The 10,777-nt window shown below is 43.8% G+C and overlaps 1 pseudogene; it reads right to left on the bottom strand.

Annotated features, from left to right (window-relative positions):
- Nucleotides 1-6,760: 6,760 nt before the first annotated feature.
- LOC121981923 lies at nt 6,761-8,998 on the bottom strand (annotated as a pseudogene).
- Between the last annotated feature and the right edge of the window lie 1,779 nt (nt 8,999-10,777).

Genomic DNA, 10,777 nt, shown 5'->3' with positions numbered 1-10,777 from the left:
CGACGTTAAAGATCGAGAGACGAGCCGGCGTCTATAAACGTCCGAGCGGAAGACCGACGAGCCCCGTCGTTAAAGATCGAGAGCCGCGCCGACCGGCTATAAATAACCGCGCCGTCGAGCACCGACGTTAAAGATCGAGAGTCAAACTCGCGACTGTGAGCTTACTGGACGAAACTAAGGACGCCAAATTACGAGCGTTCGCAAGTACTAAATTGATTAAGTCCGATCGGCCATCACTGAATGCAAACAGCATAGCCAAGCGCTAAAGGATTTCGAGGAAAACAAGTCAACTGATTAACCCGATCGGTCGCCTAGTGTGGAACACGTGGAGCTTAACTGATTCTACGAATACGCACCAAACAGACAAAAAACGACAATAAAGGGCAAGCAAAAATAAACAAAAGAAGACAATTACGCCGATCGGCACATGCAAAAATTTTTACATCAGCAGATAAAATACAGAAAGTACTGGGAAGAACTCGCTTCACTCCGGGTCCTCAAAATTAAAAAAGGCGTCCGGGATATCGTCAATCATAGCCGCCAGATCTGAAGAGGGAATGCTCAGGTCAGCAGGAAGGTGCCCTCCCTTCTTCAAATACGCCATGGTGACCTTGACCGCCTCGGCGAAAGTTGAGGAGACGTTGCCACCGAACTTTTCACCGAACCGCTCCGAGCGGAGGTATTCTTGGCGCGCTGCTGCTAGGCGACTCGGCTCCCCTTCCTTGTACTTTCTGAAAGCCGCTCGGGAGGCAATTAGCGAGTCCTGGAGAACTTTCTGATCCACCTCCGCTTTAGTGCATTCAGCGGAGCACCCATCCCGTTCGGCAACTAGCTGGGCTTCCAGATTCTTAGATTGCTGATCTAGGGCTCGGACTTCAACTTTCATCTTGTCCAGATCAGCAATCACCCAATTCTTCCGGCTACTGGCGCGCTTCACGTCTGTGTCGCGTTTCTTCACCAGGCCTTCAAGTCGAGCCACCTCTGTAGCCAGGTCGGCGGCCTTCTTCTGTTCGGCCTCACGGGCTTGTTTCTCCCGCTCGGCCGATGGACCCCCCGAGACTTGGAGTTTTTCCATGAGATCCTCCAGCTCGGCCAGCCGATGGCTAGTGGCGATTTGCTCGGCCCAATGCTGTAAGGGAAACAATAAAATCAGAAACCAAACAGTAGCAGGACACAAGGAGAAAAATGAACCTACCTGAGTGGTCTGCTGCATGTGGTTATCACCAAGCTGCTTGGGCGTCATGAGGGCCACCCTAATCTGAGCGTCCTCAAAAAGCTTGGCGAGCGGACCCCTCAAGGTTATCTCATGAACGGGGCTTGAAGGCCGATCGGTAGACAATAAATATTCCTCCGATGGGAATCGAAGGGTGGTCTTGACGGTCGGGTGGCCGGCCGGCACTTCCTCAGCCGCAGTCGCCTGGCCCGAGGACTCCCCTATGGTTGATGTTTCGCCCAACCGTCATAAGCGACGACGAGTCCGAGGAGGAGAGCCAGAGGGCTGTGCGGGGGGCGAGGCCACTGAGGTCCCGATCTGCGATGGCGTGCGATCTGGCGAAGCGACCTCGATCGGCGCCTGTGGTTCGCCCTCTTGGGTCGACGGAAGGCTGGGGTCTCTTCGACGTTTCCGCCGAACTTCCCGTGGTGAATCCCCGGCCTGGGGGACTCCCAGCTCGGCTGGGGCAGAGGAAACATGATCCGCCTCAACCTCTGTTGAAGCGGATGGAGTGACTTCTGTTTCGGGGGCGGACTGCGTCCCCCCCTCTCCTGTAGCTGTCGGGCGGCTTTCAACTTCAGATGATCAGTAGCCTTGGAGCGCCACATGACTTCAGCTGCAGTAGAAAAAATTAAAATCAGTTAGACAAAAAAAGGCGAAGTGAGTAAAGAGTCCTTACTCATGCGGTAGGGAAGATTGGCCCGAACGGGAGACAATCCAAAAATGTACAACACCCCCTTGAGAAGCAACTGGTCGATTTTGTACCGCTGACCGGACAACCAGTTTGCCGCATGAAGGTAGGCTGGATTGCTTCTGAATTTGCCGAGCTCCGGCTGGGTCGGCACGACAGTCTGCCATTTAGTTCGGAATGCTGGCCGCTCGGGAAGTCGCATATAGAAGAAAAACTCCTTCCAGTGCTTGTTGGAGGTCGGCATATTATCAAAAAATTTGAAGCATATTCTACTTTGGAAAATAAAAGTGCCCAACTCGGATTGTTTGGGGTAGAAGAAGAAGTGGAATATTTTGGGGTCAAGTGGAATACTATGCAGCCTAAAGAGGACGACCACCCCACTCAGCAGCCTAAAGGAATTCAGCACAAGTTGGCCGAGCGAGATCCGGAAATAATTACAGACTTCCAAAATAAATGGATGGGTAGGAAATCTAAGGCCGCCCTGGAATTGGTCTAGAAAAAAACAAATGGTATCGATCGGCGGGTTATGGGGCCGATCGGTCGGGTCGGCTATAACTATTTCATGGTCGTCCGGGATCCCGTACGTCCGAACAAGACGCCGAGCGCCCTCCTCGTCAAATTTACTTTCCATACTCATATACCATGGACCGTGAACATAGGTAGCGGGTTCGGAAGAGCTCGCCATCTCGAAGAGACAAAAGGATAGCAACGAAAGAGAGGTGAAACGATTAGGAAAGACCTGGTAAGCGAGGAAAGAAGGCTCACTAAGAAGGAGATGGGCGGAGAAGATCGCCGGTGAGAGGATAGCCGCCGAAAAACGGGAACTGGATCGCCGGAGGCCGCAGCAACAGAGGAGGCAGAAGGACAAAGCACGAGCAAAGATGCGGCAGAGGAAGAGGGCTAAGGCTTTATACGGCCGAAGTCGATTGGCCTCCATCGTCCGATCCAGGTCACGAGAAACAAGGACGTCATCGGGCCGTCCATTTCAAAACAATCGGCGTCTCATCGTACGGATCATCACCGCCACGCGAGAAGAGCCACGTGGCGCTCTGTCACTAGGTGCAATTAATACGCCCATACCGCGCATGCTTCGACTTAATGAAAAGGATTTGCGTGATTTTCGAGAAGATTTAGACAAGCAAACATCTACGTGAAGTGCCAAGACATTCAAAACGAAGAGCCGAGCGGCTGAATTTGGCATAAGGGCCGAACGACTCAAGGGATATTATAAGCGACGGTAAGGCGACGACCGCCCGCTCGGACACATAGTCCAGTCAGTTGGACTCACTGCCTCCTTCGACTAGACTTGAAGGGGAGGCAAGTGATCCGGCGGTGAGAATGGGGGACCCACTTCCTGAAGGGTCCCAGCCTGAGGACAGATGGAGGGCTGACTAAGCGGGTAAGGGCCGCGTCGAGCAGTTGAGCAGGTCCGAGCGGAGCCAGATATAACCCAGCCATAGGCTTGGGTTTCCGACGCCAAGACGGGTGTCTGCCCGGCCGGAACCGAAGGGCCGAGCGGGTGTCTGCCCGGCTGGAACCGAAGGGCCGAGCGGGTGGTCCGTTCGGCCAGGATAAGGGCGAGGATACAAAGGTTAGCCGAACGGCCTATTCGTTCGGCTCGGGATATGGGATGTCAGCAAAGACATGCCTAATGATTATGCCGTACACAAGATTTCATGATAGAGGATCTAGCCGTCACATCATGGAGAGGTTGATACAGTAGCGGTATGGCCTTATGGATGCCCTTCTGACAGACCCATACCTGGGCATGGTCGAAAGCAGGTGATTGCTTTGATTGGCATGCCCAGGCTCCTTCGAGAGGTCTATATAAGGTCTCCATTTCTTCACCGGTGGTACACGAGTCTTCTGTTTCTAAGCCACCTCTTTGTTATTCCTCGCCTGACTTGAGCGTCGGAGGGCCGTCGCCGGGGCACCCCTCCCGACTCGGTTTTGTTGCAGGTTCGCCGGAGCATTCGAGGATCTAGCAGGGAGCGCCGCATCCCCAGCGTTCGTTGACCCCTGGTTCGGACAGGATCATATATTTATTAATTAAAATAAAATTTTTATTAAAAACGCGATCTTGCCCTAATTCCAGCACCGCCTGCCATTCGGCGTTCGTCTTCTCGCGCCGCTTGTGTTTCCCACCACCATCGTGCCCGCACCGATGAGCTACTCGATTCGGCCACGCCGAAGAGCACCTCCGTCGTCGTCCTTCATCCTCCATTTTTATAGCAGTAACGCCGTCAAGACTATAGACATTGAGAAGCCGGAACGTTATTCACTGAAACTTTGGCACGACATAAGATGTTCCCGTGCCAGAATGTCTGTTCCAGTCGTTCCATGTCCGTTCCGACGAACCATGCGTTTCACTCAACCAATGGCGGAGCTAGGCTTTAGGCTACCCGGGCTATAGCCCGAGGGACCCAGCTAAAGTTGTGTTAATTTTACCCTTTGTTTGCATTGTTTTTTCCATTCCCAAATAGAGCAAGGGGGTCTCTAGCTCGGGTACCTATTTAGAGGATATTTGTAGCTCGGGTGGGCTACAAATCCTGTCTCCGCCATTGCACAAAATGGTTGGGGTCCGTATATATATATCACTTAATAAATTTTTAAATTTATGTTTAATTTATTAGTAATTTCTTGTACTAAATATTCAATGATATACTAATGAAATTGTTGACACATAGATATATGGAAATAATACTTATCTTGTTGACACATCGGCTCTCGTATGTTCTGTACAATGACTTTGAATTTGTCTACTAATGAAATTGAATTCTGCTATAATCTTTTTGTAGGTTAGAAGATTAGAGGCTCAAGGCTTGCCTCCTAATTAAGCATACATAATCATATCAACATTGACGACATTTTTGAATACTAATTTAGATCATTTGGCTCAATTTGTTGTGTCAAAGTCGGCAATCAATGAGGTTTTGACATCTATTTAAGTATTCTTGAAATTTATTATGCTTTTTTTTACAGAAGTTGATAATTTATTTGGTGTTTTTATAGTTTAAGGTGGAACAAAATTCTGATCTATCCCAATTCAAGTTAGAAATGAAACACATGCAGGTAATATGAAGTGTAAATATATCTCATGTTTAGCTAATTGACAAATAATTTTGTCCATTTTTAAAATGACTATGCTATACGTAAATATCAATTTTTTATTTGTTTGAATTTTAATGCTCATATTTAGTTGATTCGAAAATATTTTTATTCATTAGTGTTGTGTATTAAAATATTGTAACATATACAATTTTAGTAAATATTGAAATGCGTTGGAGTGTCAATAATTTTTTGACACCTTATCGTCAACATTCTTTGAAGGTACTTAATATGCTTATAAATGATTTCATTTTCTAAGTCAATTGATATGGTGGCTTGAATCAACTACCCAATAGTCTGACTATGTTCCGTTCAAAAGATATTCTAAATTTACTTTTCTCAATGTGAATTTGCATGCATGCATGCATTTTGTCCTCCTTTTAAATTTTTTTGTATATTTTTATTTCATTTAGCATTTTATTGCATCCCCACTAACGTGGCCATCAAATACTATAACCACTAAAAGTGATATGTATCATCCATTTTTCCGTGTGAATGCCTCACATTTATTACCTACTATCATCGCCACTAACGTGGCTGCTGTTGCTTATTTCAATGGTCCTAGTTTTATGTACTACTGTCATTGACACTATATCAAAATTTGCTTTGTCAACAATCTATGGGATGAATGCAATACGACTTCATTTATTTATTTTCATTCTATTATCTTTTTACTCAATCTTATGTTGGAGAATATGTTATGTATATTGTTATTTTATTGAAATATTGATTATCAAATACCTATCAGTTAATCAAATTATTTTGTTATGAATACTTTTATGATATTTCATAAAGTTATTAAAAGTTTTCTATCTACTAATGATGCTTTTTTTTCATCTTTACTATTTGCTAATTCCATTTATAAGTTTATCTTTTGATTTCAGTATGGTCATTTTAATTCTCGATGGAACGAAAAAATGAAAAATTGGAGAGAGATTTTAAGAAATTGGTTATTAAATTAACAAGTAAATTTAACCGGGTAAAGTATTTTAGGTTATAGTGTTTTGTTAGTTTTGTATAAACTCTTATTTGCATTGATAATTTGATTTTTTTTTTTTTTGTTCTTGTTTATAGGAAATTATTGAAGTGGAAGCAGGACTGGAAGCTGGAAAATTTGAGCTTATAAAGTATTGTGTTGTTACTTTTGTTTCAGTAGGATCAATTTGTCTTGCATTCGTGTTATTTCGGAAGTAGAAATTAAAAGTAGACTTTGTTTGATGATAATAGTTGCTTTTGCAATTATGTGCTTTTAAATGTAGAAATTATTGAAGTGGAAGCAGGACTGTAAGCTGGAAAATTTGAGATTATGAAGTACTGTGTTGGTACTTTTGTTTCAGTAGGATCAATTTGTCTTGCATTCAATTTGTCTTGCATTCGTGCTATTTTGGAAGTAGAAATTAAAAGTAGACTTTGTTTGATGATAATAGTTGCTTTTGTAATTATGTGCTTTTAAATGTAGAAATTAAGACTACTTTATTTAGGGTTAACAATTATTAAATACTGTGTTGGTACTTTTATCTTATTGACAACAGATGCTCAACTTGCTATTGGGCATTTTTTTGGAGTAGAAATTATGGGTCGATGTTGATTGGATTATAACTGAATATGATAATTATCTTTAGAAACATCCCATTTACTTGCTGTCTTAACTTGGTTTAAAATGATATGTGTACATATAATGAAAGACTAAGGTAAAAGTTAATAAATTTGATTTTGTATCGATCCATCTATATGCATTGATGTCCATATGGTACTCCAACCTCTTGCAGCAATTGACAGCAACAAATGTTTCAAGGACGTAGATATCTGTGTTGTGTGATCTGAGCACTTGATCTCATGCCATATAGGTGTTTCTGCATACAAAATTACGTAATACTTGTACTCTCAAAATTTATAAAGCCATCGCATGATTGAGATAACTATGGCTTTTGGAACGATGCAAGTTACGCCACCACGTGTAATACATCTAAAGAGAACATTCTCTTGTTTGATCTTGTAATTCGACAAGAAAAGATGCAGGTGATACTGGTCTCTACTTCGTTTCCAATAACATGGTTTATCTCTTTTTTCTTTTCTTTTTTTGTTTTTTGAAAGACAAACTGTTGAATTCTGTGGTTGAGTGAGCACGTAACAAGGATATGATGCAGCATTCTGCTACGCCACATTCGCAGGTCACAGCTGCCTCTTCTTGCATGAAATCTACAAGAAGTCAATTTGCATACTTATGTCGTCTGATATTCGACTATTGCTGCTAATTAGATTCAAAAATAATATATAAGCGCCATTTGAATCTTGAGTCACACCGTCGTGGATTGTGATTCACCAGCCTGTGTTCATGAAGCAGGGAGGCTGGTTTCCAGGAGGGAGGCAAAGAGGAGTTCGTTCCAAGTGTCGGGCAATCCGGCCAAGCACCAGTGGCTGAAGTCAGCAAACCTCTTCGGTTCCTTCCTATGCTCTGGCGTCAGGGACTTCCCCTGCCGTTTAGTGTACACGCCCGTGTGGGCGTCCCGCCTGAACTCTGACAGCTTCGTCACGTTGAGATAACGCGCTGGCGTCCTCATCCTAAGGAGGGTCCTCTCTACCAGCTTCACCATCGACTTGGGAAACAGCTGCAGCTATCCCTCGTTGTCGGAGAAGGGTCGAGTTTGGTTGTAGCACCATTGTAAATTCTCCCTGCAGTTTAATCCGTCATTCACAATTTCACATTAACTGAAATCAAGTTTCGGTTCTGCATTTTGTGTTTCAAACTTTCCAAATTACCTCTTGTGCTCTGGCGAGATGCTGCGGAAGAAGACGGCGGTCCGGCGAGGGTCGACGTTGCGGTCGACCCAGTGAGCTCAAGTTCTGAGGGCTCTGTTGAAAGCCTCGGCGGGTTCCATCTCCTCCGTGAGTTCGTCTCTGAGTTGGAAGTAGTCCCAGGCTCTCATTTTGCCATGGTGCGTCCACCAGTGGCCGGTGTTGAAGACCATGACATCAGCGCCTCTCCAGAAGCGTGCGCTGGCGGAGAGATTGTCGAGATGCAGGATCTTGGCACGGTCTCCCTCCCTCTCCTTCAGCTCCACCAGGAACGGACTCCAAAAGAACTCCACCGTGCAATCGTGATCCTATCATTTCAACATAAAACAAGTTAAAAGAAAAGTAGACGGACAAACTTTAAATATGTACCAAGGCTCGGAAGAGCTTGTGCTCGGCGCTGCAGTTCTTGACGTAGACGCGCTTCCGGCGAGCCGCCGAGTAGAGCATGCAGATCATCAGACTCCCACATATTCCGGTTGAGTGAATCTCCCACCACCCGCTTCCCCCTCCACCTCTCCAGCATCTCTGACCCATTAAACCTTTAATTCATTTAAATTAGTCCGTAATTGTCTCTTAATTAGCCAACATTAATTCCTAATTAAATTTGGCGTTGCTACTTTACTAGTTAAGACCTCGGCAAGTCACAGCCGTTGGGCTGCCACCGCCACCGCTCGTAGTCGGAGTCCGGCCGGCCGCTTCTCTGGCAGCTCACTTGGTCGCTGAGGAAAGGACACCTTTGGGAGCGGTAGGGCGGGTACCGTCTCGGGTCATGGACCCACCTCCCCTCGAACAAGTTGTATTTCTCCTCCGCGCTCTCCTCGCCGGAGCCGTTGCCAGGAACGTTGGCCGTCGGTGCCAAATGACTAACTTGAGGGGCCGGTGGTAATGGCGTCCAGTCGAGTTCTCCCTGAGGGCGAGGAAAGGACAAAGAAGTGATGGCTATAGCGTTCGGGGCCGGAAAGATGCGGTGGAGGGTGAAGCAGAGCAAGAGGTAGCCGAGGAGGGCGGCGAGGGAGAGGATAAGCCATCTCCGGCTGAAGAGGGGAGGAGGAAGGGAGGAGAAGTAGTATTCCATGACGAAGCTGTATTTAGTATTTACTACGCCATGGATTGATTTAAAGAGCTGATGATCAAATCGATCGGACCGGGATCGGAGCCGGGTTAGCATTCGGCGCACCGGCGCACGGTGAGCGCCCTAGATCTCTCGCGATTATTTAGGGGGTGTTTGGTTTAGGGGAATAAGAGTGGTAAATGAGAATAACAATCATTGATTTCCATTATTGATGTTTGGATTATAGAAATGAGAATACAAATAAGGGAATGAATCCTTATAATTGGGTAATGACTCATTCCCATGTCTCCCCCCTTCAATGAGTCATTACCCTATTTTCAACAATCAAAATATTTCTTTATTCCCAAAATATCCCTTGACCAAAAAACTAAAATTTTCCCCTTTAATATCAAATATCAAAATATATTTATTTAATTTTTCTTTCATATCACCTTCTCTCTCCTTATTCTCTCTCATCATATTTTCTCTCTCTTCATTTATCACCCATTTTCTCTCTCCTTAATCTCTCTCATCACACTTTCCTTACTCTTTTTTTCTCATTACACTCTCTCTCATCACACTTTCTCTCTCCTTAATATCTTCCATCACACTCTCTTCCCTCTTTTTTCTCATCACACTTTCTCTCTCATCATACTTCCTCTCTCATCATCTCTCACATCACACTCTCTTTTCTTTTTTTTTCTTATCACACTTTCTCTCTCTTCAATCTCTCTCATCACATTCTCTCCCTTTTTCTTAACACACTTTCTCTCTCCTCAATATCTCTGATCACATTTGCTTTCCTATTTTTTTCTCATCAACTTTCTCTTTCATCATACTTTCTCTTTCCTCAATCTCTCCCATCACACACTCTCTTCTCATTTTTTTTCCATTACACTTTCTCTCTCTTCATCCTCCTTCATCATATTTTTTCACTCATCATATTTTCTCTCTCATCATATTTTGTCTCTCATCTTCTATTATCATGCTCTCTCTCATCTACTCTCTTTTCTTATTTTTTCTCGTCGCACTTTCTCTCTCTCTTGATTCTTTTCCATCACACTTTCGCTCTCATCATACTCTCTCACATCTAATGTTTTTCTTTTATTTTCCTTTAAGGGTAAAAAAGAAAATTTTGATTGATTCCGATAGAAAATATTCAACTAACCAAATATTGTTTTTAATGTGATATTTATGCTCATACCCATTCCCATTACATAATACTATGATTCTCATTCCGATTCCTATTCCTAGGAAAGAACTAAACACCCCCTTAATTCTTCTATTGTTTAGGTTACTGGAAAAAGGGCCATTATTGCAATCACTCATCAGACCGATAAAAAAAAGCCCAATGAAAACATTTATTTTTCATCTTTTTATTGTAATTTCTTTTTAAATGTAAAAATAAAATACAAGAGACGTTAAAACTTGATTGGGTGCACTTTCTCTTCATGTATATATAATGTTGAATGTTCCATCACACAAGAGAAGAATGTTAGGTTGGACTTATATGGACAAGACGATAAAAAGGAACAGAGAGGAATAAGCGAACTTCACACAAGAGAAGAATGTTAGGTTGGACAAGACGATAAAAAGGAACAGAGAGGAATAAGCGAGAACGAGGGGCAGTCGCTTTGCGCATGAACTTGAATGATTGATTACAAGGCAAAAATCAGAATGCCACCTCGAGTTTTTTGTAATTACTTAAAGGGCGTCTCGCCCTTCGAATCCATTCCATCTCGGATATATTCTCGGACTCGGCTCCAGATGCTTCACTCTCCTGCCTATTGTCATTTCACTTATCGATCTGTTTGCATACAAATTTCAAAATTATAGAAAATCAACGTTATGTAAATTTAAGCAATTTATTGCAAGGTACCGTTAAAATTTTATAATATTTAAATTGAGTATCAAAATT

This window comes from Zingiber officinale, chromosome 5A (genome assembly GCF_018446385.1).
Source record: "Zingiber officinale cultivar Zhangliang chromosome 5A, Zo_v1.1, whole genome shotgun sequence".
Lineage (NCBI taxonomy): Eukaryota > Viridiplantae > Streptophyta > Magnoliopsida > Zingiberales > Zingiberaceae > Zingiber > Zingiber officinale.
Note: the sequence above shows the minus strand (reverse complement) of the source record. Positions and strands in the feature narration are given on the sequence as shown.